Source organism: Anomaloglossus baeobatrachus, chromosome 2 (assembly GCF_048569485.1).
Source record: "Anomaloglossus baeobatrachus isolate aAnoBae1 chromosome 2, aAnoBae1.hap1, whole genome shotgun sequence".
Lineage (NCBI taxonomy): Eukaryota > Metazoa > Chordata > Amphibia > Anura > Aromobatidae > Anomaloglossus > Anomaloglossus baeobatrachus.
This window is the reverse complement of record NC_134354.1, coordinates 392730175-392753846: the sequence shown is the minus strand read 5'-3', so window position 1 is coordinate 392753846 and position 23672 is coordinate 392730175.

The window sequence follows — 23672 nt, the reverse complement described above, 5'->3', positions numbered from 1 at the left end:
AGCAGTGTACCCCGTTATCATTTACACGGACCACAAGAACCTGGAATACCTGCGGTCTGCTCAGCGACTGAACCCACGGCAAGCCAGGTGGTCCTTATTCTTTGCCAGGTTTGATTTCCAGCTCCATTTCCGACCCGCGGACAAGAATGTACGCGCTGATGCCTTGTCCAGGTCTTTCATGCCCATGGAGCAGGAGGAGGAGACTACCCAACCCATCATCTGTCCTAGCAAAATCATTCCGGTGGCCCCTGTCACCCTGGCCCAGATACCGCCCGGGAAGACCTATGTCTCTGAGACAGACAGGCAAAAAGTGTTACACTGGGGTCATGCCTCGAAAACAGCCGGTCATGCTGGTCAGAAGAGAACATGGGGTGCGATTGTACGCCATTACTGGTGGCCATCCCTTCGCACGGACGTCGCTGCTTTTGTCTCTGCCTGCTCCTCTTGTGCCAGGAACAAGACGCCCAAACACCTGCCATATGGCCGTCTTCTGCCTCTGCCGATACCTTCAGTTCCGTGGCAACACATAGCGATGGACTTTATTACAGACTTGCCATTGTCCTCCGGACACACAGTCATATGGGTCGTGGTGGATCGATTCTCTAAAATGGCTCATTTCGTCCCTATGGCTGGATTGCCCTCTGCTCAGGAACTCGCGGACGCCTACATACATCACATCTTCCGCTTGCATGGCTTTCCATCTCACATCGTATCCGATAGAGGAACTCAGTTCACCTCCCGCTTCTGGAGGGCTCTCTGCAACCATCTGGGAGTGACTCTGGACTTTTCATCTGCATACCATCCTCAGTCTAATGGCCAAGTGGAGAGGGTCAATCAAATATTGACCTCTTTCTTACGTCACTATGTCAACGCCCATCACGACGACTGGTCCACGCTTCTTCCTTGGGCTGAATTCTCCCATAACCACCACGTCAGTGAGTCCTCCTCCAGCTCTCCCTTCCATGTCGTTTACGGACTTCAGCCCTCCGTCCCATTGCCTGTATCCCCTTCCTCGGATGTCCCTGCTGCTGATACTGTAGCCCGTGACTTTGCAACCATTTGGGACTCTGTCAAGGCATCCCTTGGGCGTGCTTCCCTGCGGATGAAAAGACACGCAGACAAGAGACGTCTGGATCCTCCGTGTTTCTCTCCTGGAGATCTAGTCTGGCTTGCATCCAAGTACGTCCGATTGAAGATACCATCCTACAAGCTGGGTCCTCGCTACATCGGGCCGTTTAAAGTCCTCAACAAGATCAATGAGGTCTCCTACAAGCTACAGCTCCCGGCCACGATGAGGATACCCAACTCATTCCACGTCTCCCTGCTCAAGCCGGTTGTCCTGGGTCCCTTCTCCGCTGCTGCCAGTTCGGCTCCTCCTCCTATAGCCGATGACGACATCTATGCGGTAAGGGATATCGTGGCCATGAAGACTGTACGGGGTCGACAGTTCTTCCTGGTGGACTGGGCAGGGTATGGTCCTGAGGATAGGTCCTGGGAGCCCCGGGAGAATGTGGGTACTCCGCTGATCCGTGCCTTCCTGTCCCGGTTGCGGGGAGGGGGGCGTGGGGGGGGGGTACTGTCACGCTCCCCGGGTCCCCTGTGCTGCCCTCCGGCTCACCTGTCACGCTCCCCGGGTCCCCCGTCTCGCTTCCCGGTTCCTTGGTCCGGTCACCGCCGCTCCCCGCTCTCCAGCACCCCTTGCCAGCGCGTCCCCAGCGTCCTGGTCCCCGCACCCGGCGTCCGTTGGCTTCACAGCCCCATCCTGGCCCTGCTGCTTCCTCCTCGCAGCTTCCTGCTCTGGCTTCTGGCACTCGGGCCACGCGCATGCGCATTAGGGCGCGCGCGCGGTCATTGACCCTTTCTTAAAGGGCCAGCGTCCATTAACAGGAAATGATGCAAAACAGGTACAGGGTATAAAGGGGGTTTATGTCCAAGGGGGCGGGGCCTGATCTTCGTGTTTCTTAAGCTAGGAGTCAGGTCTCCTGGTGTATATGTGTATATACTCACCTATCTCTCTTGTAGAGCCGTGCCTGCCTCGCCATCCGGTCCAGACCGAATCCCGAACCCTGAACGCAGTCCATCTGCCATCCTGACAGTCCGTACCATCTCGGATCCCTGCGGTGACCTGTCATCTCGCTCCAAAGGTTCCGGACCCCGCCTGACATCTTCTCGGCTTCCGAACCTGAGCTGCGTCACCCGGACTACCACCAGTGACTCCGTAGTCCCAGGGACTTCTCCGTTATACTCCTGTGCACGGACTGTTCTGCTGCCTATAGTGCTCCAGCTACCGGACCCCTTACCACCATCTAGGAGTTCGGCCCAGTGGATCCACCTCCTGGGTCTGCCCGTCCACCTGGCCCTGACACCTTCTGACCAGGGCACGAAAACTGTCTGCTCACTTCTGCCGTTCAACCGCCGCAGCTGAGCGACTTGCATCGCTCCAGAAGTCTTTCGGCCTGCCGGTTCATCGCCTGAAATGCGATGTGGCGACACGCTGGAATTCAACTCTCCACATGTTACAGCGACTGTGGCAGCATCACCGAGCCCTGGTGCAATACGTCATGACGTATAGCCTGGGCCAACGAGATGCAGAGGTGGGGCAGATCACCTTGATGGAGTGGTCTCAGATCAAGGACCTATGCACCCTTTTGCACAGTTTCGACATGGCAACGAATATGTTTAGCGCTGACAATGCCATTATCAGCATGACAATTCCAGTCATTTACATGCTGGAGCACACGCTAAACACTATTCGGAGTCAGGGGGTGGGACAACAGGAAGGGGAGGAACTACAGGAGGATTCCTATGCGCAAGACACAACAACATTACCAAGGTTCAGACGTTCATCATCACCAACGCGGCAGGCATGGGACCATGGGGGACAGGGATCAACAAGGGCGCATGGTAGCAGGCGAAATGTTGAGGAAGGTGCAGGAGAACATGAAGAAATGGAGGACGAACTGTCCATGGACATGGAAGACTCAGCGGATGAGGGAGACCTTGGTCAAATTTCAGTTGAAAGAGGTTGGGGGGAGATGTCAGAGGAAGAAAGAACGGTTAGCACCTCCATGCCACTAACACAGCGTGGACTTGGTCCGCATGGCTGCGCAAGACACATGAGCGCCTTCTTGCTGCACTACCTCCAACATGACCCTCGTATTGTCAAAATTAGAAGTGATGATGACTACTGGCTTGCCACACTATTTGATCCCCGGTACAAGTCCAAATTTTGTGACATAATTCCAGCCATAGAAAGGGACGCACGTATGCAGGAGTATCAGCAGAAGCTGTTACTCGATCTTAGCTCGGCTTTTCCACCAAACAACCGTGCAGGTGCAGGGAGTGAATCTCCCAGTTGTAACTTGACAAACATGGGACGGTCTCGTCATCTTCAACAGTCTACCCGTACCAGTAGCACCGTATCTGGTGCTGGTAACAGCAATTTTATTGAATCTTTTCATAATTTTTTTAGACCGTCCTTTGCAAGGCCACCAGAGACAACAAGTCTGACACATAGTCAACGGCTGGAGAGGATGATAAAGGAGTATCTCCAAATGAACATCGATGCCATGACTTTGCAAATGGAGCCTTGCTAATTTTGGGCTTCAAATCTTGAAAAATGGCCAGAGCTCTCAACTTACGCCTTGGAGATTTTGTCGTGTCCAGCTGCCAGCGTTGTCTCTGAACGTGTCTTCAGTGCTGCTGGGTGTGTGCTGACAGATAAGCGCACGCGTCTGTCCAGTGACAAGGTGGACAGACTAACGTTAATCAAAATGAACAAGTCATGGATCCACAATGAATTTACTACCCCTGTGTCATCCTGGGGAGAGTAAATGCTTGTGGATTTGGAATGTGCTTGATGCAAACCAAAACATCCTGTTTGCAACTAGGGCACAAGTGCTGCCACTGATGGGGTGTCTGTGTGGCCCAATTTTTAGAAAAAAGGGAGACTCCGCTTGGAGTAAGCCTTGCTTACATTGTTTTCAAAAATGATCCAAGATGAACAGAGCTGGGATCAGCAAAGACTTAGCTACCTACCTCGGTGTCCTCCTGGGGACGGTTAAGTATGGCGTATTTTTTAATGTGCTTGATGCAAATCTAGCTGTGAAGTGTACAACTGGGGCACAAGTGCTGCCACTGAAGGGGTGAGTGTCTGTGTGGCCCAATTTTTGGAAAAAAGGGAGACTCCGCTTGGAGTAACCCTTGCTTACATTGTTTTTAAAAATGATCCAAGATGCACAGAGCTGGGATCAGGAAAGACTTTGCTACCTACCCCGGTGTCATCCTGGGGACGGTTAAGTATGGCGTATTTTTGAATGTGCTTGATGCAAATCTAGCTGTGAAGTGTACAACTGGGGCACAAGTGCTGCCACTGAAGGGGTGGGTGTGTGTGTGGCCCAATTTTTGGACAAAAGGGAGAACTCCGCTTGGAGTCACCTTGTGGTGTTTTACATGATTTTAGAAGGGCGTGCCATGCCTATATCTGTGTCTCCTCCTCTTTTTCCTTGTCCAGCTCTTTTGTTTTCGCATGAGTATATGTCCTTGTCACTTTCCCATGTGTTTGTGTTGTGTTGTGAGTTGTTTGTCACCTTTTGGACACCTTTAAGGGTGTTTTATAGGTGTTTTATGTGTTTGTGATTGCCTGCCATTGTTTCCTATGCGGTTCGAGTTCGGTTCGTCAAACGTTCGCCGAACCGAACTCGAACGGGACCCCCCCGTTCGACAAACCGAACTCGAGCCGAACCACGGCCGGTTCGCTCATCTCTAGTCAGGAGGAATTTTGGTCCACTCCTCTTTGCAGATCATCTCTAAATCATTACGATTTTGAGGCTCTCACTTGGCAACTCGGAGTTTCAACTCCTTCCACAAATTTTCTATGGGATTAAGGTCTGGAGACTGGCTAGTTCACTCCATGACCTTAATGTGCTTCTTATTGAGCCACTCTTTTGTTCCCTTGGCTGTATGTTTTAGGTCATTGTCATTCTTGAAGACCCAGCCATGACCCATTTTTAATGTCCTGGCGGAGAAAAGGAGGTTGTCACTCAGGATTTTATGGGAGATGGCTACATCCATTGTCCCATTGATGAGGTGAAGTAGTCCTGTGGCCTTAGCAGATAAACACCCCCAAAACATAATTTTTCCACCCCCATGCTTGACAGTGTTCTATGGGTCATAAGCAGCATTTTTCTTCCTCCAAACATGGCAAAATGAGTTAAGACCAAAAAGCTCAATTTTTGTCTCATCTGACCACAGCACCTTCTCCCAATCACTCTCAGAATCATCCAGGTGTTCATTGGCAAACTTCATATGGGCCTGCACATGTGCCTTCTTGAGCAGTTTTTGCAGGCACTGCAAGATTTTAAGCCATTACGGCATAATGTGTTACCAATGGTTTTCTTAGTGACAGTGGTCCCAGCTGCCTTAATATCATTAACAAGTTCACCCGTATAGTTTTAGGCTGATCGCTCATCTTCCTCATGATCCTGGATACCCAACAAGGTGATATTTTGCATGGAGACCCAAATTGATGTTGATTTACACTCATTTTGTATTTCTTCCATTTTCTTACTATTGCACTAACAGGTGTCTCCTTCTCACTCAGCGTCTTACTTATGGTTTTGTAGCCCATTCCAGCCTTGTGCAGGTCTATGGTCTTTTCCCTGACATCCTTAGAAAGCTCTTTGGTGTTGGCCATGTTGTAGAGGTTAGAGCAGGGTTCCCCAACTCCAGTCCTCGAGGGCCGCCAACAGTGCATGTTTTCAGGATTTCCTTAGCATTGCATGGGTTTTGGAACCATCAACTGTGCAGGTGATTAAATTATCACATGTGCAATACTAAGGAAATCCTGAAAACATGCACTGTTGGCGGCCCTCGAGGACTGGAATTGGGGACCCATGGGTTAGAGTCTGACTGATTAACCCTTTAGTGACGGAGCTAATTTTCACCTTAATGACCAGACCAAATTTTGCAATTCTGACCAGTGTCACTTCATGAGGTTATAACTCTAGAACGCTTCAACGGATCCCGGTGATTCTGAGATTGTTTTTTCGTCACATATTGGACTTCATGGTAGTACCAAATTTAGGACAATATTTTTTGCGTTTATTTATGAAAAAAATTGAATATTGGCAAAAATTTTGAAAATTTTGCAATTTTCAACTTTTGAATTTTTATACCGTTAAACCAGAGATTTCTGTGACACAAAATAGTTAATAAATAACATTTCCCACATGTCTACTTTACATCAGCACAATTTTGGGAACAAAATTTTTTTTCGTTAGGACGTCAGAGGGGTTCAAAGTTTATCAGCGATTTCTCATTTTTACATCAAAATTTACAAAACCAGTTTTTAGGGACCACATCACATTTGAAGTGACTTCAATAGGCCTAGATGACAGAAAATACCCAAAAGTGACACCATTATAAAAACTTCACCCCCCAAAGTACTCAAAACCACATTCAAGAAGTTTATTAACCCTTCAGGTGCTTCACATGAACAAAAGCAATGTGGAATGAAAAAAAGCAAAAATTAAATTTTACCTAAAAATGTTGCTCTAACCCAAATTTATTCACTTTTAGAAGAAATAACACAACAAAATGGACCCCAAAACTTGTTCCCCACTTTCTTATGAGCGCGCCGATACCCCACATGTGGTCAGAAACCTCTGTTTGGACAAATGGGAGGGCTCGGAACAGAAGGAGCAATATTTGAATTTTGGAAAGCAAATTTGGCTGAAATAGATTGCGGGCACCATGTTGCATTTACAGGTCCGCTAAGGTACCTAAACAGAAGAAACCCCTCACAAGTGACACCATTTTGGAAACTAGACCCCTCAAGGCTTCTATCTAGGGGTATAGTGAGCATTTTAGATCCACAGGTACTTCACAGATTTTGTTAACGTTACGTTGTCATATTGAAAATTTTAATAATTTTCTCAAAAATGTTGCTTTAGCATCAATTTTCTCACTTTTTCAAGAGGTAATTCCAAAAATGTGACCTCAAGGTTTGTTAACCACTTTTTTATGAGCGCGGTGATACCTCACATGGGGTCTGAAACCTTTGTTTGGACAAATGGGAGGGCTTGGAACGAAAGGAGCAATATTTGAATTTTGGAAAGGAAATTTGGCTGAAAAAGATTGCGGGCACCATGTCACATTTGGAGGACCCCTAAGGTACCTAAACAGCAGAAACCCCGCACAAGTGACCCCATTTTGGAAACTAGGCCCCTCAAGGAATTTATCTAGATGTTTGGTGAGTACCCTGAACCCCCAGGTGCTTCACAGAATTTTATAACGTTGAGCCATGAAAAAAAAAAAATAAAATTTTACCACAAAATTGTTATTTCAACCAGGTAGCTTTTTTTTTTACAAGAGTAAAAGGAAAAAATTCAGCATAACATTTATTGTGCAATTTCTCCTGAGTTTGGCGATACCTTATATGTGGTGGAAATCAACTGTTTGGGCGCATGGCAGGGCTCGGAAGGGAAGGAGTGCCATTTGACTGCAAAATTGGCTGGAATCAATAGCGGACGCCAGGTTGCATTTGGAGAGCCCCTGAGGTGCCTAAACAGTGGCGGTCCCCCACAAGTGACTCCATTCTGGAAACAAGACACCTCAAGGCTTTTATCTAGGTGTATAGTGAGCAGTTTGAATCCACGAATACTTCACAGAATTTGATAAGCTTAGGTTGCCATATTGAAAATTTTCATTTTTTTCACAAAAATGTTGCTTCAGCATCAAATTTCTCACTTTTTCAAGAGACAACAACAAACCGTGGACCCAACAGGTTTTTATCCAATGTCTTATGAGCACAGGGATACCCCACATGTGGCCAAAAACCTCTGTTTGGATAAATTGGAGGGCTTGGAATGGAAGGAGCACCATTTGAATTCTGGAAAAGTTGAGATAAATTGCGGGCACCATGTCACATTTGCAGGGCCCCTTGGGTACCTATACATTAGAAACCCCCCACAAGTGACCCCATTTTGGAAACTGGATTTTATTCAGGAGTATAGTAAGCATTTTGAATCCACAGGTACTTCACAAAAATGTTGCTGTAGCAACAAATGTCTCACTTTTAGGCTATGTGGCCATGATCCAGCGACACGGCGTCTAGTACACAGTGTCAGCCTTCCTGCAGAGATGTGAGTGTTGTCCACGGGAGAACGCAGCTGCCCATGCCCACGATTTGGGTTCAGGCCGCTGTGGAGCTCTATGCTACCTGCAGAGAACACTCATCTCCGCAGCATAAATTGACATGCGGAGGCTTGGGAAGCTGCACCACAGGTCAGTGTATGCTGCGGAGAAGAGAAGCACAGTGGGCATGGGATTTCTAAAAATCCTTCCACTGTGCTTCTACTGCACAACGCAGCGTTATGGACGCAGGGAAAACACTCTGCGCCCAAAACGCTGCAAACCCTGATCGTGGGCACACAGTCTAAAATGCTACAATGGATGAATGGATAGATGTCAAACAAATATAACGTCCCACCCCCTGCATATTCTAAGCTGGCGCCCTTTAGTGCCTTTCATGTGGCACTAAAGGGTGCCTAGCCTTGTATTTAGCCCCCCAAAAAATTAATAATTAAAATAAACGACGTGGGGTCCCCCCTATTTTTGATAGCCAGCTAGGGTAAAGCAGACAGCTGTAGCCTGCAAACCACAGCTGACAGCTTCACCTTGGCTGGTGATCAATTTGGAGGGCTCCCCAGGCGTTTTTTAAAAAAAAAAAAAAACGTGGGGTCCCCCCAAATTAGATCACCAGCCAAGGTGAAGCGGACAGCTGGGGTCTGGTATTCTCAGGGTGGGAAGAGCCATGGTTATTGGACTCTTCCCAGCCTAAAAATAGCAGGCCGCAGCCGCCCCAGAAGTGGCGCATCCATTAGATGCGCCAATCCTGGCGCTTCGCTCCAGCTCATCCCGCGCCCTGGTGCGGTGGCAGACGGGGTAATATATGGGGTTGATACCAGCTGTAATGTCACCTGGCATCAAGCCCTGGGGTTAGTGATGTCACGGCATCTGAACAGATACCCGACATTACTAACCCAGTCAAGTAATAGAAAAAAATAAAGACAAAAAAAAAATTTATTTGAAAAAAAAACTCCCCGAAACATTCCTCTTTTACCAATTTATTGAAAATAAATAAATTTCGGTCGCTGTAATCCATTTTGGAGGTCCCACGCCGACTCTGGATCTTCTAGAATATGGGGGGCACGTTCAGGGAACGTATCCCCCATTTTCTGGAAGAGCAAGCTCTCCATGAGCAGTGTGGGTGCAGTAATCTGAGAATACTGCACTCACACTGCCCCGGTCCAACCTAGGGCAGAGTGACCTGCAGTAACCTCATTCTAGAATATGAGGGGCACGCTCACAGAACGTACCCCCCATTTTCTAGAACAGCAGTCTCTCCATGTGAGGAGTGTGACTGCAGATTACCGCACTCACCCTCCCCCGGTCCACAGTGGAGTAGCCTGTGCAGTAGCGACGTCAGCAGGATCCCTGCTTGCAGGGATCCAGCTGACAGCCGCTGTCTGCGCATGCGCCGTCAGCTTTCAAGAAGGAGGCGGCGTGCTGTGATCGCGGGGCCGGAGCAGGAGCACCAGCAGCCAGGTAACGTAAAACCGGGGGCTGGGGGGGGGCGACGGCGACGGCGACGGCGACGGCGGGACCTGGGGACAACTTTCTGCTGCATGTGACGTGTCACATGCGGCAGAAAGTGCAGGATGAATGCGGCCGCCATCTTCCACGCTCCGGAGGGGGGAGGGGGGGAGGGGGGAGGCGGCTCTGGAGACCGGAGGGGGCTCCGGGGACCAGAGATCTCCGGTGGACCGGAGGAGGGGTCAGGGGGAGGACATTTCCCTCCGATCTGAAATGTTTGATCATTTCAGATCGGAGGGAAATGAATGCAGAGCCGGCGGCGGCGGGAGTTTTCAGCGCGCGTCGGCGCCATCTTGGATTTTCCGGAGGGGGGGTAGGGGTGGTGGGGGGACTCTCCGGTACCGGGGGCTTTGGGGGCACTAAGGGCTCATATTTATTTCTCATCTGACATGTTTGATCACTTCAGATGAGAAATAAATCAATTTTACCGGCCATTTATTTTTTTTTAATGTTGTCGCCGGTATACGGTGTATACCGGCGATCGCATTAACGGGGTCCAAAAAAAACACCCCGATTCATAATCTTGGGGGTCTCAGCTACCTCCGGTAGCTGAAACCCCCGAGATTTTTCGTCACTGGGGGGCGCTACAAGCTTTTTCCGGCCTGACGTCTCAAGACGTCGGAACAGAATAAGTACCCTGTTTTTCCGACGTCTTGAGACGTTAGGCCGTCGCTATGGGGTTAATTGAGTCTGTGGAGTCTTTTAAATAGGTGATAATTTAAGACCACTGTCTTTAATGCAGGAAATGAGTTGATTAGGAGCGTCTAAGTGGTCTGTAGGAGCCAGAACTCTTAATGGTTGGTAGGGGATCAGATACTTATTTCTCTATGCAAAATGCAAAATAAATAAATTGATATAATTTAGACATTGTGATTTTTTGGAATTTGTTTTGGATATTCTATCTCTCACTGTTAAAATAAACCAACCCTTAAAATTATAGACTGTTCATATCTTTGTCAGTGGGCAAAGTTACAAAATTAATAATTAAATAGAAACCACTAGCACCCAGCTATAACAAAATTCTATTTATTTCATAAAAATATGAGGGGGGTAGCCGCTGGTAGAGAACAGAAACCGTGTCAAAATCTGTCAAGAAAAAGAAATAGAACCTAAATCAGTACTACCACGCTACTGTTTGATTAGCCTCAGACAGAGTGACCAATATAAAATATGTTGTCACACTTGCCTGGCCGTATGTAGGCTACGTGTTCAAATTTAGTAGAATGTACACTGGATCAACAGACGGCAAGTAGGTGCTGGATCCTAGGTGACCGAATAAATAATAAATGAAGGAAATATTAAATAAAATGAATATTTCAAGGTAATCCAGAAAATGCTAATCCCTGATAGCCTCACTTGATAGTGCTCACAGGTGACTGCCTACCTTATTTGCAGCCTGGTGCAGACTGAGTGGATGCTCCCTCAAAAGTCATTGCAACCTAATGCGCTGACACATGTTGCGGGCAGGGGCCGCTGCCGCTTCTCTCTCGGGGGGCCTGCTTGGATCTGGGTTCGCTGCTGTGGCTTGAGTGGTGACCAGACCCCGGCTCGCACGGCCGCCCGTCCGCACAACCGTCAGAAAGGGGATATTTACAAGGGAGTTGTTGTGTCTGTGATGCCACCCGTGGGTAGCGGTGAGGGATAGTGGCACCGCCGCTGCCTGGTGATGGGACGCCCGGGGCTGATGGAGCGGGGCAGCAAGATGGGATTTCCTCCATGGGTAGGGCAGGTGTAGTCTCGGGGCCCGCGGTCGGAACACGGGAGTGATGGCTGCTGGAGGTGGCGCGCTGGGCTGGACCAGGGGACAATGGTGTACTCAAAGTTCAGTAATTTCACACAAGTCCAATAGTAGCCGGCTGCCTTAGGAGGGTGCATTCGGGTCCCTCACTCAGGTTAATGAACAGGTATCCCTTCCTCCTGCACTTTGTGTTTGTCTTTCCTTTTGGACGACTTCGCATGGAACGGAGAAGTCCACTCCCAGTTCTGTGTGTGTTGGGAGCTGTAGCCCGTGAAAGCTGACCCTTGGGATCTCAGTGGGTTCTGACGGAGACCTTATCCCCCGCGTTGGGCTTCCGTTTCGCTCTGTCTGGGCAGTTAATGGGACAAAGTCTGGAACCTTGTCCCTGGCTGGTTAATTAACAAGGAGGGCTTGCAACCGTCCTCGTCTTAGGGTCCAGGTACCCCGACTGTGCACGGCCTCCGGACCGGATTCCCGCTATCGACACCAGCGGGCTACAACCATGCCTTTAGGTCTCCGCGACCGGATCTCTGTCGCCTGTGGCCCTGTTCACTGTCTGCCACCTAGCCGGGTTGTTCAAGGGCTACTACCCCTGACTACACTGTTCTCAACTTGAACTCCAAGCTCCAACTCCAACTTCAAGCTAACTGCTAACTAATGTGTTCCCGCCTCCGACACCTCAGGACCCCTAGGTGGGTGTTCTCATCCGCCTGATCCCGCCCACTGGTGTGTCCTTATTATCATGAGGGGGTGACTACGGTTTAATGGCTGTGTGTTATGCCTAAGTGTGGGTTTATGGTGGTAACAAGGAGGATGTACTACTTTTCTGACTACCTGGTTTTGCCAGGGCGTCACACACACTTCTAAAGGGAAAAAAAAAATGAAATGGGTGTACATAAGGTGGTTATACAGCATCTACAGGCAGTATGTAATAAGATAGATTTGGTACAGAGTCACTTGCCTTGTTCTGTACTGTATGTGAGAGTCACAATGTGCAGATGGTGTAGGGCAGGGGTCTCAAACTCAGCTGGGTGTATGGGCCGCACTTAGAAAAAAAAAACTGAGAGGGGCCACATTCCTTGCAGGACAAAGTGACGTTTTTAATGATTCCATGTTTTTTTCTATACACCTTTGGATCACTTTTTTAAACATTTTTTGCTTGTTTATTATGACAAACCTGCACTTTTTCGTTTGGTTAAGTTTATATATATAAAAAAAGCATTTTAATGCCAAAACAATTCATGCTTTATTTTGATATTTTTTTTACATTTTATCACCTTCTTGTAATATTGTTTTATAATTAGCAGCATCAAATAGTATAGTAATCTTAGCTAACATCTTCTAGTAATGTCCCCATGCTGCAGTAATGTCCCCATCAGTGTGCCCTGTAGTAAGGTGCTCATCCTTGTAGTATTGTGCTCATCCTTGTGCCCTGTAGTATTGTGCTCATCCTTGTGCCCTGTAGTATTGTGCTCATCCTTGTGCCCTGTAGTATTGTGCTCATCCTTGTGCCCTGTAGTATTGTGCTCATCCTTGGGGTATTGTGCTCATCCTTGTGCCCTGTAGGATTGTGCTCATCCTTGTAGTATTGTGCCAATCATTGTGCCCTATAGTATTGTGCTCATCCTTCTGCCCTGTAGCATTGTGCTCATCCTTGTGTCCTGTAGTTTTGTGCTCATCCTTGTGCCCTGTAGTATTGTGCCAATCCTTGTGCCCTGTAGTACTGTGCTCATCCTTTTGCATTGTAGCATTGTGCTCATCCTTGTGCCCTGTAGTATTGTGCTCATCCTTGTGCACTGTAGTACTGTGCTCATGTGACGCCCTGGCCTATCAGGTCATCACAGGGTATTGTGCAACCTGCCCTTCTGCACAGTATCCACCCTCCTTGGTTATGGATCCTGGTCCTTTGGTGTTGTTAACAGCGTAGCCAATCAAAATTCTAGGAACACTTTCCATTTAAACCAACAGACACACCATTGGGTGGCCTGAAGGGAATAGGGCCGCCCACATGGGGGGTTGGTGAGGAGAAAGTGAGGACAGTGACAGTTGAGTTGAGTTGAGAGTTGGAGTTGAGAGGAGGTGAAGTGGTCCCTCACATTACCACGCACCGTGGGTGGCGTCACAAACTTTCCAAAAACTCCCCTGTACATATCTTCCCCTCCTTTCTTTTAATCGAGTGGACGCACGACCCCCAGGTCCGGAGACCACTCGACCCACCACGGATCCGGACCCGAGTGGCAGCAGCCCAGCTGCTTCCCCAGGGGTGGTACACCTCGAAAAACCTGGCGGCACGAACAGGATACGAGCAGGACCCACTTACCTGGGTGAAGTGCGCCTGAAAGCCGAAGACCGCGAGTCAAGATTCCGTTTACCGCCAATTCCGCCATTTTCCGCCATTTTTTCGCTCCAAAACCCCGTCTTCTCCTAGAACGCGCACGAAGATTAAGCCCCACCCCTTGTCTTCCTGAAGAGGCCGGAACCGGAAGTTCCCAGAGGGCCACGGTTAGTGAGAGAGTTCTGCGAAAAGACCGAGGGGGCGGGCAAGAATGTGTTACTAGTGGAAGTGGGACAGGGACGCCAGGACTCTGTCATAATGTTCCTTGAAGACGCAGTGTCAAGATGGCGGAGAAGCGCAGCTGTTCAGCAGAGAAGCCCGGAGCCGCTCCGCGGATGGAGACGTGGAGGATGGCTGTGGCAGTGCGAGAAAGTGAAACTGAAGTTCCACGAGAGGAGCGGGTAAGCGGTTACCCAGTCCCAGATGATTTCCTTAATCCGACCAATGCGGCTGTGGGATCCTAACCGCCCCCGCTCCAGGCCAGCACACGGTCGCCGTCGCCTCTACCCTCCGCTGCGACTGGCCCCGAGGTGCTGGCTGCACCACCGGCAGCGTATCTCGCAATTTCTGAAAGAGATGATCAGTCTGAAGCATCTGACCAAATTGACCCGGCTACCGTGGACTCGGAACCGGAGCTGATGGAAGAAGGTGACTCGGGTTCCAGTACACCTGAAGCTGCATGGGTGCCACGCTATGGAGGAAACGGCCGCAGGATGATCCTGTCGTCACGGGCACAGTTGGCATTAGAGATCATTGAAATGTAAGTAGAGTCCACTTCAGATGAGGAGATCTCAGTGGATGCAAGAGAAGTGGTGCCTATATGCCGTCGCTGTGGTTTGCCAGGGCACTTTGCCAGAGTGTGCCCAGGAGGTAGCCAGCATTAAAGGGGACCGGAACCTGCAAGTTTTACAAAGTTTTAATTAGGTTGCGCTCTCCTTGTTGAACCTTTCTCCCAATCTTCGTTCCAGGGAAAAGGCCATCAGGGCCTTGAGAGGTGCAGTACTGGTGGTCGGCACCAGATGGCCCCAGTGGGGGTCAGCGCAAAGGGCAACAGCTGCCAGGTTGCTCAGGGTTGTATAGAGATGAGTGTTAAATATTCAGTACCAACAGTTGCGATGCCATAGAATGTTAGGCATCAATGTTTCGTTTGTTATTTTCCACAGTTTGTTATTTTTCATGTAGAAAATGTTAGCAAATCAACCAGTTTTTAATGGATGAAAGTTACCAGATTTTCTAGAAAAATTGTCAAATGTGTACACCGGTGCATGGACTCCGTGCAGTTTATATATACGTGAAGTCAAAAAAATGGACCATGGTCACAGGACTGGCGTGACCAACACAAACTTGTGTCTTGTATAATAGTTGCACCTCCTGTGCCAGCTAGAGAGGTCAAAAGCACAACACTCGGGACCTTACCCGGTCACGGACTCACTTTAGGTTTCCAGGGGGAACAGGTTGTTTGGGTGGCGGGTTATTGGGATCCGGGATGTTGGGACTGGACTGTCTCAGGAAGGGGCTGCAACGGAGTAGGTTGAGCCTCCGTTACCATAAAAAACGGTAGCGTCCCACCATTGGGCGACGAACTCTTAGTAAAGTAGCATTACCTCCCCTGTGTGGGATAGACCTGTTAAATAAAAGTGTGTTATTTTATATTTTTCTTTTTCAGTTCAGCAAAACAAAATAAACCTCTGTCATCCTGTAGCTCGCAGACGAGCAACGTTTAACCACGTGACGCCCTGGCCTATCAGGTCGTCACAGGGTATTGTGCAACCTGCCCTTCTGCACAGTATCCACCCTCCTTGGTTACGGATCCTGGTCCTTTGGTGTTGTTAACAGTGTGGCCAATCAAAATCCTAGAATCACTTCCCACTTGAACCTACCAGACACACCATTGGGGGGCCTGGAGGAAATAGGGCCGCCCACATGGGTGGTTGGTGAGGAGAAAGTGAGGACAGTGACAGTTGAGTTGAGAGTTGGAGTTGAGAGGAGGTGAAGTGGCTCTCGAAAGGAGAGGCCACGGAGGAGAGTTCCTGTGTACTAGGTGGCAGACGTTGGTCTGGGCCTGGTAGGAGCTGGGACCCCGGTCGCAGGGGACAATGTCAAGGGGCACGGACTGCCGATTAGGGCAGCTGGCAGCCTTGAGCTATCACCGGGCAGGGGCCAGGGCACAACGGGGTACGTGGACCCCAGGCCGGAAAGTAGCTTCACGTGTTCTGGTAATTAACCTGACGGGGGTGAAGACTTCAAGTGTCATCCCCAACCCGCTCCAAAAACGGGGTACTAGCGCACCGATGGGATAGGACTTTCCCACTACAGTCCAAAGAAATTGTACGCGTGAAACCCGAGAGCAAGCTCACTCTGTTAGCCATACGGGTGAGTGGATCCCGGAGAGTTTCATATTAACGGGTCCAATCAAGACTAAGGTGCCAGGAACAGGGCCACAGACCAACAACGACTCCAAGGCACGGATCCAGGCGTGCTCCCCGCAGACTACAGTGCTGTTCAGAATTCTAGTTTACAAGTGTGGCGCCCTGGACAAGCCAGGACGTCACAGGTACTGCAACAATACACCCCACACCCCGGTTAGGCACATCAGCCGCACACATACAAATCCTTGTTGCCTCCCTCCAGGGGCTGATGTCCACACCAGGTGGGGTGGAGCCAGGCGGTTGGCCCCACCCACGGAGGAGTTCACAGTCCTGGAGGCGGGAAAAGGAGGGCAGATAGAGTTTGGAGGAGCAAGAGTGAGGAAGTAGCAGTAGAGGAGCAGTCTGACCGTGTTCGGGTATGTGGCCCGGGCACCTAAGAGCAAGGTTGGCAGACGGTGGTGACCGTCTGCAGGAAAGGCCGATTGACGCACAACCGTAAGGACCGGGGAAGGGCGGTGGCCCGCCGGTACTGGATCGGGGAGCGAAGAGAAGCCAGCACCATTCGGCAGGGCCTACGGACCCCGACCAGGCTTGGAGTCGCCGTTAAACTGGTCAAATCCGTCAGCGAACCTCCGGGGTTTCCCAGCAGCAAAGACCCGACTGAAGGCAACCACTCAACCGTGAAGGGAAATACAGCTACCGCCACAGCTAGAGTTCCCAGGGCCAGAGACTGTGGGCAAAAAGGGGCTCCTCTGGCAAAGACACCGCTGGGGGAGCGGGCTACCGGTGGGAAGCCATCGGGGCCGAAAACTCAACACCGGTGCAGGGAGAGACAGTCACCGCTAACCTAGCGGGAGTGACCACCGCAGCCACCTGTGGGACCCGTCCATCCAGCCGTTTGTTTTACCAGAGACTCCGTGTACGTTACTGGCTGAGTGAGTACAACCGTGCTGTCTGGCACCGCGCTGTCCCCGTGACCCTGCACCTCGCCAAGCCCCGTCATCCACCTCCCAGTCGCCATCACCAGGCCCCGGGACCTCCAAATCCCCCTACCCATGGAGGGGAGAGAAATATCTCAGCTGCTCCCTGTCATCGCTCCCGGTATCCCCACCCAGAGCAGCGGTGGTGTCCCATTATCACCACAAACCGTGGGTGGTGTCACGGACTACATCCCCAAACCAAACCATCCCTTTCACTCACGGGCGAGGAGCGCCGCTCGAGTCCCCTGATCCGGCCCACCGCTCGAGCCACCGAGCAGCAGCAGCAGCAGTGCCGGACCCGAGCGTGGTGAGCGCAGCGTCCCCTTCCCGCCCGTGACACAAGCTGTCGGTGTGGTTATTCTGGGACTGAGTGAGTACATTGGAAATCCCTGTTCCTATCCCTACACGGCACCCAAATACGATCCCAACCATCAATGGGCCCCGGGACACAAACCCCCTAACCACGGAGGGGTTAAACATCAGGCTGCAGCACCATCGTCACCGGGCTCCCCAACGGCAGCGGTGGTCCCTCACATTACCACGCACCGTGGGTGGTGTCACAAACTTTCCAAAAATTCCCCTGTACATACCCCCCCTTTCTTTTAATCGAGTGGCCGCACGACCTCTGGGTCCGGAGACCCCTCGAGCCACCGCGGATCCGAGCGGCAGCAGCCTGGCTGCTTGACCGGGGGCGGTACACTCATCCTTGTGCATTGTAGCATTGTGCTCATCCTTGTGCCCTGTAGTATTGTGCTCATCCTTTTGCCCTGTAGTATTGTGCTCATCCTTGTGCATTGTAGCATTGTGCTCATCCTTGTGCCCTGTAGTATTGTGCTCATCCTTGTGCGTTGTAGCATTGTGCTCATCCTTGTGCCCAGTAGCATTGTGCCCATCCTTGTGTCCTGTAGTATTGTGCTCATCCTTGTGCCCAGTAGCTTTCAGAGGCCGCAGCATGTGAGTTGTTTGCTGTGGAGTCGCAAGCATCCTCTACAGGGAGAACACAGCGAGGAGACCACAGCGCACTAAACCCTGATCGTGGGCATGGGCCGCTGTGGCCCCGCAGGTCAGGACCCGCTGCATCCAGGACACAGTAAGTCCTAATCGTGGGCACGTATCTTACCTGCTTGTTGCAGTCACAGACCCCCTGACAATCGCGGCCCTGCTGGAGGTCGGTGCCGGCAGAGCACAGTTGAATCATTTGCAGTTCCATGCATAGGAGCTTTCTGCACTATTATAATGGCTGCTCTCCGCCAATCAGATGCAAGGAGGTGATGTCATACAGCGACGTCACTTCCTTGAATCTGATTGGTAGGTGGCAGCTATTGGAATAGCGCAGAAAGCTCCTATACGCGGCAGTGGAAATGATTCAACTGTGCTCTGCCGGTACCGACCTCCGGCATAGGGCCGCAATTGTCAGGGGGTCTGGGGACTGCAACAAGCAGCCTCAGGGGCCGCATGCGGTCCGCGAGCCGCGTCTATGAGTCCTCTGGTGTAGGATGTTAAGGGCAGCAAGCTAGACAGCTATAAGTTGCTTGTCCCCTGGCGTGCTGTATGCAAAGTAGTCAATCTGCTAGTAGAGTGGATAAGGATTATTCCTAGTGCAAGTTGCAGTAGGGAACATATAAATCAAGAATAAAATTTGTCTCAGAGCCACTTGCCTTGTGCTGAATAAAGCAATGTGCGCACTAGGCATTTTTGCGCGTTTTTCGGGTGCATTTTTGTTCAGAAAACTGCATGACTTTGCTTCACCAGCAATGAGTTTTCATTTTTTTAGCTGCGTTTTTGTGGTGCCCACAAAAATGCAGCATGTCAATTTTCCTGCGTTTTTCACTGCGTTTTTAACCCATTGAGTTCAATGAGATGTTCAAAAACGCAATGGAAAACGCAAATTGCAAATATAGCTGCGTTTCTATGATTAAAAATGCATTAAACGCAAGGGGTAGGTAGTACAGTGACATGTACAGGAAGAGGATTCCTTGTGTTGGTAAACACAGAAGCGTGAATCCTCTCGATACTGCCACCCCTGCTTCTGTGACGCCCTGGACTAGCCAGGTAGTCACAGATAGCGCCCCGCACAACACCTGTCCCCTAAAAAGGTGTCATCAGCCAACCATTAAAACCTAGTCACTTCTCTCAGTGCTTGATGGACACACCAGGAGGCGGAGCCAGGCAGTTGGCCACACCCACCGAGGAGTTCAGAGGGCCTGAGGCAGGAAAAATACAGTTCAATTGTTAGTAGCAGTTTGTGAGTGAGGAGGCAGGCCTGTGTGGCAGGTCTGCAGAGAACTGACAGGTGCCGGGGTTGGAGCCCGGGTACCTTTGGCTAGGAGGCAAGCGGTGGCCAGGAGCCGGGAAGACGGCTTGGTGGAACTGTGGTGGACCAGGACAGGGTAGTGGCCCGCCGGTACCGACCCGGGGAACCGACTCGGAAACCGGAGCACAAAGGGGGGTACTCGGACCCTGAAATGAGGTCCAGAAGCCACTGGACTGAGTTAATTAACTGATTGCGGTCTGGACTATAGGTCTTTTCCCACCCAAAGTCCCAACTGAAGACACCGCACAGGCAGAGAGATCCCACGGGCCAGCGTCTGCTGGCAGAAGGGCTCTCCCGACATCCACAAAGCCGGGGAGCGGACTCCCGTCGCTGAAGCGCAGGCAGCCCACAGATACACAACACGGTGCAGGAAAAAGGCAGAGACCACCAACCAGGTGGGGGACCCAACTCAGCCGGCTGCGGGCACCGATCACTGTCAACTTGTTTTACCAGAGACTTGTGTGTGTTACTAATCGTGAGTACAACAGTGCTTTCCGGCTGAGCACCTCCCTGCACTGCCCAATCATACAACACCCAATGGGTCCCGGGGCCACCATCCCTGCCCACGGAGGGGTTAACATCTTGCTGCATAAACATCTCCCCCGGGTGCCCTGTAACTGCAGCGGTGGTGTCTACACCTTCACCACATCCCGAGGGTGGGGATTACGAACTTAACCACGGCTCCGGCCGTACAGCTACGTCCCCTAAACCACCAGCCCCCCTTTCAGATCGAAGTGACCATGGGGCCCCCGGGTTCAGAGACGCTCGAGCCACCCACCAGCAAGTCCGGATCTGAGTGGCTCGGGAGGTGGAAGCAGGTGCGAAATCAAAAGTGAACAGTAGAAAAAAAAAATATCATACTCACCTGTCTGCAGACTCCCTGGACATGTCCGATCGCTGCAGGACCTACCGGTGATCAGCTGATGCAATCACCTGACGGCATCAGCTGACAGTATAAGTCAAGCGGTGAGGCCGGCTTTTTACCTTTTTAAACTATCAGCTGATGCTGTCAGGTGACCACATCAGCTGATCACCGGCAGCTCCTGCAGTGATCAGACGGGAGTCTGCACAGAAGTGTGTAGTTTTTATTTTCTACTGATGCATCAGCTGATTGTATAAACGCCGTTTATACAATCAGCTGATGTGAAACGCCGTTTATACAATCAGCTGATGTGTCATGTGATTCACGTCCTTGAACCTGACACATCATCTGATCGCTTCGCCTTTTTTCCAGCAAACCGATCAGATGATACTGGATCCAGATTGAACATCATGGCACCCTTGACCCAGTATTTCTGCGGAGGGGGGGATTCTTTATTTTAATAAAGATGGAGTCACTAATTGTGTTGTGTTTTATTTCTAATAAAAATATTTTTCTCTCTGTTGCTTTTTTTTATCGTCTTTTTTAAATTCACGGTGGCCATGTCTACTATTGGCGTGACACCATGAATTTTGGGCTTAGGGCCACTTGATAATACACAGCTAGCCCTAACCCCATTATTACCCAGCGAGCCACCCTGCACCAGGACAGCTGGAAGAGTTGGATACAGCACCAGAAGATGGCGCTTCTATGAAAGCGCCATTTTCTGGGGCGCCTGCAGACTGCAATTCACAGCGGTGGTGCCCAGAAAGCTGGGGCACCCTGCGCTTCGGATTCCAGTTCCCAGCTGCCTAGTTGTACCCGGCTGGACACAAAATTTGAGCGAAGCCCACGTCATTTTTTTTTTTATTATCTCATGAAATTCATGAAATAATTAAAAAAAAAGGACTTCCCTATATTTTTGGTTCCCAGCCAAGTACAAATAGGCAGCTGGGGGTTGGGCGCAGCAGTACCTGCCTGCTGTACCTGGCTAGCATACAAAAATATGGCGAAGCGCATGACATTTTTTTAAGTTTTTGGGCAAAAAACTCCTGCATACAGTCCTGGATGGAGGATGCTGAGCCTTGTAGTTCTGCAGCTGCTGTCTGCTCTCCTGCATACACTAGTGGATGGAGTATGCTAAGCCTTCTAGCTCTGCTCTCCCTGCCTTTCCCTCCAGCATACAGTACTGGATGGAGCATGCTGAGACTTGTAATTCTGTAGCTGCTGTCTGCTCTCCTGCATACACTAGTGAAGAATGAAGGAGAACAGATTACATCAGATCTTTTTTTTTTTTTCTTCACCAATCTTTAATGGCATTGTTCACTAATAAAAAAAAAAAAACGCATAAAAGCGCAGTGAACAAAAACGCAGCAAAACGCAGCCAAAAACGCACCAAAATGTGGTAACAACGCGCGCTTTTTTTATGCGTTTTGCGTTTTTGTGCGTTTTTTAGCAGCCAGAAAAGCAGCGTTTTTGATGCCACAAAAAACATTAGGTGCGCACATATCCTAATAGGCAAAAAGTCACAATCTGTAGGTGATGTAGGCTGCAGTTCTATGCTGAAGGCTGAAAGGCTGAAGGCAGGATGCTGCGAGCGGTAAGCTAGGTAGCTTTCCGATGCCTGCTTTCACCATGCTGGATAAGGGGGTATTGCTTTATCAGTAGCTTAGAGCTGCAGCGGCTGCATGCTGCTAGCTAGAGTTTGAGGCTAGGGCCCCACTTTGCATTTCCACCTGCGTTTCAGGTGCTTTTTTGGTCCGTTTTGAGAAGCACCTTTTTCCTGCCAAAATGCTTGCGTTTCCATTTCTCATTAAAATCAATCGCAAATGTCATTTTTCCGACCCCACTTTGCGTTTGTAAACGCATCTGCGAATTTGCATATTTTGTGGCAAAAAACATGCGTTCAAAGAAGCAATATGTCAATTGTTTTTGCCATTTTCGTTCAGTTTTGATAACATAGAAGTCAATGAGAAATGGCAAAAACCAAGAATCCTCCAAATACCTGCGTTTAACCTGCTTTTTTGGTGCAAAAAACATGCGTTTTTGACTTTAAAAACGCATGTTTTTTGGACATAAACATAATGATTTCATATGTCCCTTTATACACACACAAAGTCCGACCAATAAAATTAAAAAAATTATTAATTTATTGCTAATTTTTCGTTAAATATTGAATTAACACAAAAAATTAATGATATAAATATATTTCCATTATTTTACTTTAAATTATAGATTTGTTTAACTTTTTCCCTTTTTTTCATTCTGTTTGACTGCTTAAACTTTTTTTTAGCTGTGTCTTGATGTTCAAAACGCATCTTTCCAAACGCAAGTGGAAAAGCATGTAAAAAGAGCTGAAAACGCAGCTAAAACGCGGAAATACGCATGCGTTTTCAGCGCTAAATTTCAGAAAAAGGCAACTTTGGATAAATCAATTAAGGCAAAAACGTGTGTTCTAAACTGCAAGTAGGACGACGCAAAGTGGGGCCCTAGCCTTAGAGCTATAACCAGCAAGCATGATAGGTGGAAGCGCTCGGTTGTCAGGGGCCTTGGCCAAAGGCGTACTTGGCAACCTGGCGCATATAGCAACGGGAATGAGCAGGTGTTGTCACATGGCTTGGGCTATGGAAGCTCTCTGGAAAAAAGAGAGGGATAGTCTTTTCCTATGCGTTACGAAGGCAGATAACTTACAAAATTAGCAAGGGATCGAATAATTATCTCCGTCCGTGTACAGCCTCCCCTTGCAGTATATTGCTCCTTTCATCGCTCACTTTACACAGCCTCCTCTTTGCAGTATATTGCTCATCTCTCTGTATACAGGCTCCTGCAGAACATCGCTGCTCACCACATCTATAAATACAGCCTCCACCTGCAGTATATTGCTCCTTTCATCCCCCTCTTTATATGGCCTCCTTTTGCAGTTTATTGCTCATCAGACCCTCTATATACAGGCTTCTGCAGTTCACCACATCTATACAGTGTGTCCACCCATATCCTGTCCACCGCCATTAACTTGAGAACGGCGGCAGCTAAAGAGATAGATGTGGTGTCTAGGTATAATAAAGTAGCCATGCGCTGCGCAATGAAACCACCTATAGTGCCACCTGGTGGAAAACAACGGAGTTAGCATTTTTATCTCAAAAACGGAACGAGATAGAGAAAAAAAGTGAATTACAAAGTTGTAGGGCATCATCAATTCACTACGAATCGACACCTTGCATACAGAAATGCTATAAAAATGCTAACTCCGTTGTTTTCCAGCAGGTGGCGCTATAGGTGGTTTCACTACATAGCGCATGGCTACTTTACTATACCTAGACACCACTTCTATTCCTATAGCTGCCGTAGTTCTCAAGTTAATGTCAGTGGACAGGATATGGGTGGAAACACTGTATACAGCCTCCACCTCCATAGATAAGA